The sequence below is a fragment of the Cebus imitator genome, unplaced genomic scaffold, assembly GCF_001604975.1.
Source record: "Cebus imitator isolate Cc_AM_T3 unplaced genomic scaffold, Cebus_imitator-1.0 Scaffold24, whole genome shotgun sequence".
Classification (NCBI taxonomy): domain Eukaryota; kingdom Metazoa; phylum Chordata; class Mammalia; order Primates; family Cebidae; genus Cebus; species Cebus imitator.
Window position 1 is genome coordinate 9,585,882 of NW_016107339.1, and position 8,410 is coordinate 9,594,291.

Consider the following 8,410-nt stretch of genomic DNA (forward strand, 5'->3'; position numbering starts at 1 on the left):
AAAAAAAAAAAAAAAAAAAACTCCAAATCCTCATTCTTCAGATTTGCTTCTGTAAGATCTACTTCTTCCTCCACCTCCACCTTCTTCCTTCCATCCTTCCTCCTCCTGCCATGTTTTCATGTGTATTTGATCTATTAGGTTGAATCATATGAAATTGTCCTTTATGTAGTCAAAACTGATCAAATACTTGAAATTTCATATGTCCAACCTAAGACATTTTGAAAGCGCTTTTTAGATACGCTAACACTCACCTTCACACACAACACACAAATGACACTCATCTCTCCACGAGCAACAAAGCCCCTGCACCACTGCACACCCATCTTGCTGGCCGTACAAAGCGCATGCACAAAGCGCGGCACAAACGCATCTGCACACAGATGAAACTTTCAGGGGAATTGTTTGTGTTTGATGAGGGTTGCAAAAGACCTGAGAGTCACACTGATTAGAGCAGCTTGCACTTACGGCTAGAGGGGTAGCATGTGGTGTGCCGGAGCCTGCTAGTATTGGCTCACCAGGCAATTGTGAAACATTCGGGAACTTTGCCCAGCCAGTTATTAAACCATTGGTAGCCCGACATTGTCCATGAGGGAGTTTTTACAGCATGGAAACTTGGGCTTCCCTCCCCACCCTCCTGGGAGCTGGTTTACCAGCACGCTACTGGTTGTTTCTCTCATGTGAGGCCACAGTAAGTTTCAGTGAAGTCAGTTTCTGCAGAACCACATAAATCCCCAAATGCAAACAGGGTTGTGGGAAGACTGGAATGGATGCTGGAGGTGTCTTAGTTTAGGCTGCTATAGCCAAGTACCATAGATTGAGTGATGTACAAGCAACAGAAATGCGTTTCTCACAGTTCTGGGGACTGCAAGCCCAAGATCAAGGTGCCAGCATGGTCAGGTTCTGGCGAGGGCCCTCTTCCGGGTTGTGATCTTGTTGTATCCTCATATGAAAGAAAGAGAGGGTCAAAGAGTTCCCTGGGATCCCTTTTATAAGAACATTAATCCCATTCATGAGGGCCCTTTCCTCGTGACCTTGTCACCTCCCAAAGTCCCGACCTTCCCATCTCCTTACACTATCACATTAGGTTTTAGGATTTCAACATATGAGGGTTTGGGAGGACACAAATATTCAACCCATGACAGGAGGCAATCAACAAGTTCAGTGGTTGTAGGAGAAAATATTGGAAATTTGGGGATGAACCACATCCGTTCATAACTGTAGCACTTTGGTTAATATTTATTAAACATACGCCAGGCACTATTTGAAGCACTTTATATATGTTAACTCATTTACCACAATAACCTTATGAGGTGGATATCATGAATATCCCCATTTTACAAATGGAGAAACTGAGGCTCAGGTAACTTGGCCAAGATGACACAGCTAGTAAGTAGTAGAGTGTGGCTTTGAGTCCAAGCTGTGTAACTCCAGGGTGCAGGTTCTTAACTGCTATGCTATGCTGCCTGTATCATCTCTTTTAGGTTAGGCTGCAGAAGCAAACCCAAAATCTGTGTCTTAAAATATTAAAGGTTTGTCCTTGTTCATATTACATGTTAGCTGTTTGTCAGTTGTGGTTCTGCTTGACATGTCTTAGCTGAGACCCACGCTGAAGGAACAGCCCCTATCATAGTACTTCCCAGAGAAAAGAGCAATCCTGGTAGCATGTGATGAATCTTAGGAGTCAAGTAAGGTATAGCATATGGTTTGTTTTTCTTAATCACATTCCATTGTTCCAAGCACATCACATGGCTAAGCTTGACTCAGTGGGGGCTGAGAAATAGATTCCTCCTCCTCCCAGACACTGCAAGTCACATGGCGACCTGTTCAGTAGTGAATAATTGGGAACTGTTTCAGGATAGGTTCCCCAGAAGTAGACCCTGAGTCAAGGACTGTGGGCAAGTGATTTATTAAGGAAGTGTTCCTAGGAGAATCCATAAAAGGAGTTTGGAGGGCAGGACAGAGAAGACGACGAAGCCAAGAAAGGCTATAATTTCAGGCGAAGTCCTGGGCTCAGCCTGCCTGGAGTTTAAATTATACCTCAGGGTTTATCTCAAGGCAAGGAAGCTGGGCTTTCATGTTCCCACAGCTGTCAGATTGGTTAAGTACTTAAGATGGGCTAAGTACTGCTCCAAGGGGACATAAGCAACTAGTTTCTGAACCTGGGTGAAGCAGCTCCAGTGGCCCTGGAATAATCCTCCAAAAAGAGTCACAGGTGCATGACTCTTAGAAACAAAATCACACAGAAACTGCGAGAAAGAATGGAACTTGAGAGCTCTGAGAAGATCTGGGCAGAGCACCAATAATGCCTCTTTTTATACTGTCTTGTTATAGCATTAAAGGTGCAACATTTCTTCTCCCATAGTTAATGGCATGTGTTTTTGTTTCGTTTTGTTTTGTTTTTTGAGCGGGAGTCCCGCTGTGTCCCAGGCTGGAGTACAGTGGCGTGATCTCAGCTCACTGCAAACTCTGCCTCCCGGGTTCAAGTAATTCTCCTGCCTCAGCCTCCTGAGTAGCTTGGACTACGGCACCCACCACCATGCCTGGCTCATTTTTGTATTTTTAGTAGAGACAGGGTTTCACCATGTTGTCTAGGCTGGTCTCAAACTGACTTGACGATCCACCCGCCTCGGCCTCCCAAAGTGCTGGGACCACAGGCGTGAGCCACTGCGCCCGGCCGGCATGTCTTTGATGCTAGGCAGAGGGACCAGGGTTTGCTCCCATTGGAACAACAGGCAACGAAAAGTCATAACGAGTTTTTCAGTAACCCCCAGTATAGTATTTACTGAGCAGATGTGTCTAACACAAATCTTTCCAAAGTGAAGAAAGACGCAAGCCCTACTCGGGTACAATTCTGGCAGTAGCCACCTGGAGTTAATGCAGACTCCACCAGTTAAGGGCACAGTCCCCAATAAGACTCTCTATAAATATGCAGCCTGCAAGTTCAGGGGTCTTTAGGCCAATCACGCTTCTCATGAACTGCCTACCAATTCAAGGGTTCCCATGACCTCCTCAGCTTTCATAATTTGCTGAGACAATTCACAAAAGTGCTATATTTACAATTGCAGTTTTATTATAAGGATATAAATCAGGGCCAGCTAAATGAAGAGAAACTTAGGGTGAGGTCTGAGAGCACCCCAAACATGGAGCTTTCATGCCCCCTCCCTGTGAAATCAGAACGTGTTGCTTTTTTCTTTTTCTTTCTTCTTTTTTTTTTGGGGGGGATGGAGTCTCACTCTGTGGCCGAGACTGGAGTGCAATGGCACAATCTCACCTCACTGCAACCTCAGCCTCCTGGGTTCAAGCAATTCTCCTGCCTCCACCTCCCAAGTAGCTGGGACTACAGATGTGCACCACCACACCTGGCTAATTTTTGTATTTTTTTGGTAGAGTCGGGGTTTGACCATGTTGGCCAGGCTGGTCTCAAACTCCTAACCTCGGGTAACCCACCCACCTCGGCCTCCCAAAGTGCTGGGATTACAGACATGAACCACCCCGCCCAGCCGACTTGCTGCTTTTCTAGCACATTGATCTGTTCACCAACCAGGAGATTCTCCCGAGTTTTGGGTGTCCAGAGTTTTGAGGTTTCATTACATTTGCATAATTGATTAAATCATTGGCCATGAGATTGAACTCAATCGCCACCCTGCCTCCTTTCCCTGAAGGAGATTGGGCTCATACCACATGACTCAAACCTCCAACCCCTGTAATCCCATAGTTGGTCATTCTGGTGTGACCCGCCCTTATCCTCATTAGTATAAATCCTGGTGTGGTCTGAGGGCCCCACCATTATTAACAAAGACATTTCTGGCCGGGCGCGGCGGCTTAAGCCTGTAATCCCAGCACTTTGGGAGGCCGAGGTGGGTGGATCACGAGGTCAAGAGATCGAGACCATCCTGGTCAACATGGTGAAACCCCGTCTCTACTAAAAATACAAAAAATTAGNGCTGGGCATGGTGGCGCGTGCCTGTAATCCCAGCTACTCAGGAGGCTGAGGCAGGAGAATTGCCTGAACCCAGAAGGCAGAGGTTGCGGTGAGCCGAGTTCGCGCCATTGCACTCTAGCCTGGGTAACATGAGTGAAACTCCGCCTCGGAAAAAAAAAACAAAAAAAAAAAACAAAGACATTTCTGTTACTTGGGAAATTCCAAGGGTTTAGAAACTCCTTTTCAGGAAAACCAGACAAATTCTTTACTATAGAACATGTATCAGCAGAATGAAGAATCCTATTGAGCCCCGAGCAGAATCGTTTTTCTAATTCCACAGGTAGACACACATGTAAGAGAAAATCCAGGGCACCAAAAAGAAAAAAAAAAATCTTACATGCCTCTGGGGAATTAAGACAATGGCCTACAAAGGAACTCAAATAGAGTAACAACAGACTTATTTTCAGTATCAATAGAGGCTGGAAGATGATGGACTGGTATCTTTCTTTGTTTTTGAGACAGAGTTGCTCTGTTGCCCAGGCTGGAGTGCAGGGCTGTGATCGCAGCTCACAGCAACCTCTGCCTCCTGATTTCAAGTGATTCTCTTGCCTCAGCCTCCCAAGTAGCTGGGATTACAGATGTGCACCACCATGCCCAGATAATTTTGTATTTTTCGTAGCGTCAGTGTTGGTCAGACTGATCTTGAACTCTTGACCTCAGGTGATCTGCCCACCTTAGCCTCCCAAAGTTCTGGGATTACAGGCATGAGCCACCATGCTCAGCCTACACATCTTTTCTTAGAGTCCTGTCTCCCCTCTGCAGCCGCAGCTTTATCAGCCTCTTAATCTACTGCTACATTTTACGTGCAGTTGTCTGCATGTGGGCCAGGGCCTTTCTCCACTGTCTCCATCCTCCTAACATTTGCAGCTCATTAGCTATATGTGGCAGATTATATTTCCCAAAAACAAGCCCTACAATATCTCCCATCCAACATGCAAAGTAATGTTAACACTCCACCCATTATTTACGCTCTTTCCTTGAGTCAGGTGTCTTCCAAGGCTGAGTCATAAAAGGTGATATAATTTCCACCCAGTCCTCTAGGAATGCTTGTTCTTGGAACCCAATTACCATGCCACAAGGAAGGGGAGAAACCACATGGAGAGACCGTGTGTAGGTGTCTGGCGGACAGCCCCAGCTGAGGCCCCTTTCAGCCAGCACCCATCCTCAAATGGGAGCAAGTGTGTGAGTGATTGAGCTTTCTGTGATTCCACCCCAGCCTTTGAATTTCCCTGCCGATGCCAAATGGAGCAGAAACCAGCTGTCTCTACCAAGCCTTGCCCCAAGTACAGATTTAGGAGCAAAAGAAGTGATGGTTGTTAGCTAAGCCTCCAAGTTTTAGGATGGTATTATTCACAGCAATAGATAACTATATGACACCACTTTTTACTGTGCTTAAAAGCTGCACCAGGGCTAGGGGTGGTGGCTGACACCTGTAATCCCAGCACTTTGGAAGGCCGAGTTGAGAGCATCACTTGAGGTCAGGCGTTTGAGACCGGCCTGGCCAACATAGTGAAACCCCATCTCTACTAAAAATACAAAAATTAGCCAGGTGTGGTGGCAGGCACCTGTAGTCCCAGCTACTTGGAAGGCTAGAGCAGGAGAATTACTTGAACCCAGGAGGTAGAGGTTGCAGTGAGCCGAGATCGCACAATTATACTCCAGCCTGGGTGACAGAGCGAAACTCCATCAAAAAAAAAAAAAAAAAAAAAAGAAGCAGCAGCTGCTCCATGTGACATGTTGGTTGGAGTCCTTTGGAAACTCTGAATCCAGAGGTTCCTTTGCCAATTGTAAAGAAGTTCAAGCCCTGTAAATTATTTCAAGTTTCCTCATACTCTAGACTAAACCTCTTTGGTTCCAAAGAAAAAAATATTTTAAAATACAAAAAATAGCCTGGTGTGGTGGTGCACACCGGTAATCCCAGCTACTTGGGAGGCTGAGGCAGGAGAATCACTTGAACCTGGGAGGCAGATACTACAGTGAGCTGACATCATGCCACTGCACTCCAGCCTGGGTGACAGAGCAAGACTCGCATCTCAAAAAAGGAAAAAAAAGAAACCCATCCATTTTATCTCAGGAAAACGGGGTTTTAGGCTTTATGAAAGGATTCAGAGGGGTTAATGGAAATCCAAGAACAGCAACTTCTGCACAGCATGGCCTCATGGCAATTGTTTTATATATATGCATACATATATGTGTGTATATATATATATATACACACACACACACATGCGCACACATGTATACACCCACATGCACATATTTGTAACTTTTCTGTACCCTCTGCACATATACTCTATTCTTTTCTCATTCATAGGCTTGGTTTTTTAATTCCTCAATTCACTGGCTCATTAGGCCCTTTTCTACTTTCTAGTTCCCTGTCTACATCACAACCTATGATACAAGTGCCACTACTGATCAGTGCCCAGTTCCAAAATTCCCAAAAAGATTATCTGATTAATACAGCTCCTCTTTGCTAAGCAAAAGATATCTGATTAATACAAGTAGCTGGACTAATTACACCTGAACTGACCTTGGTCAGGTGTCCATCACAGAGCAATCAGCTGGAGCCCTGGAAGGCAGGTTTGGAAGCGAGAAGTCCCTTAAAAGAGATTTGAGTGGGACATGCAGTGATTGACATTTTCAGGACGCCTCCCCATTAAGGCTGTTTACTCCTCCAGGCTAGAAAATGAAAGCTGAGATGGGCACAAGTGTGACCTCCAGATAACAGCAGGACAAAATTGGGACCTGCCAACCCAGGGGAGGATCTGGAGCAAGGGCGGATGAAGGGGAACCATGTCTGGCAGCAGATAGTGGAACCAATAGGTAACTAAATGAGCCTAAAGGCAAAAACTCCCCCAAGCAACCCCTGCAATTGATTTAGAGAGAACTTTACTAAGACTTGCAGATAACCTTTCACACTTTAAGGCTTCACAGTGTCCTAGATACAGAGTCATTGGAGTCCAACAGGCTCTAAATTCAAGTAACAGGTCACCTCATTTAAAAGGTTCTATGAGTCTTGCTTTCTTCATCTGTAAAATGAAGATAATAGTACCAACCGGCAGGGTGCGGTGGCTCACGCCTGTAATCCCAGCACTTTGGGAGGCCGAGGCAGGTGGATCACCTGAGGTCAGGAGCTCGAGACCAGCCTGGCCAACATGGTGAAACCCTGTCTCTACTAAAAATACAAAAATTAGCCAGGCATGGTGGCAGGCGCCTGTAGTCCCAGCTACTAGGGAGGTTGAGTGAGCTGAGATCGTGCCATTGCAGACCAACCTGGTGACAGAATGAGACACCATCTCAAAAAAAAAAAAAATCATCGTACCAATCTCGCACAGCCAGGGTGAGAATTAAGTGCAATAACTCTGTCCAAAGGTTTAACACAGGCTCAATTTTATCACAGCTGTTTCCTAAATATTGCTGAACTCTCTTTCATCTTCTACTGGGGAGTCACAGCTCTACCTTTCAGGTTGTCAAATGGGCTGGGACAAAGATCCTGAGACTGAAGGTCAAAAGGCTTCTCATCCCAATTACATCCTCAAAGGGGTTTCTTGCCTTTGGGCTTTGCACCTTGCAAAGGTGAAAGAAGCATGCCTAGGTCTAGAGAGGTCCTGATGGGGCTACCAGTCCTTAATTTTCTTTTTTCTTTGTTTTTTTTTTTTTTTTAATTTTTTTTTGTAGTGATGGAAGTCTGGCCATATTGCCCAGGCTGGTCTCAAGTTCTGGGGCTCAAGTGATCCTCCCGCCTTAGCCACCCAAAGGACTGGGACTACAAGTATGAGTCACCATGCCTGGTCTTAGCCTTTAATTTTCAACTCCTAAAAATCTGCAGGGGCTGGGCACAGTGGCTCATGCCTGTAATCCCAGCACTTTGGAAGGCCAAGGCAGGCGGATCACTTGAGGTCTGGAGTTCAATGCCAGCCTGGCCAACATGGCGAAACCCCGTCTCTACTAAAAATACAAAAATTAGCTGGGTGTGGTGGCTACTTGGGAGGCTGAGGTATAAGAATTGCTTGAATGCAGGAGACAGAGGTTGCAAAGAGCCGAGATGGCGCCACTGCACTCTAGCCTGGGTGAGAGAGTGAGGCTCTGTGTAAAAAAAAAAAAAAAAAAGAAAAAAAAATCTGCAGTACCTAGACTGCAAATAGTTTACAGAGTCATAACCAAGAAATGTGCACATTAGACATGAAGGAGCAGAAGTTTATGGTGCAATGACATTGAAGCAATGCCCTGGATGGGCCCCACTTATTTTAAGAACCCAGTGAAGCCCGGTGTGGTGGCGCATGCCTGTAATCTCAGCACTTTGGGAGGCCGAGACAGGTGGAACACAAGGTCAAGAGATCAAGACCATCCTGGACAACATAGTGAAACCCCGTCTCTACTAAAATACAAAAATTAGCTGGGCATGGTGGTGTGTGCCTGTAGTCCCAG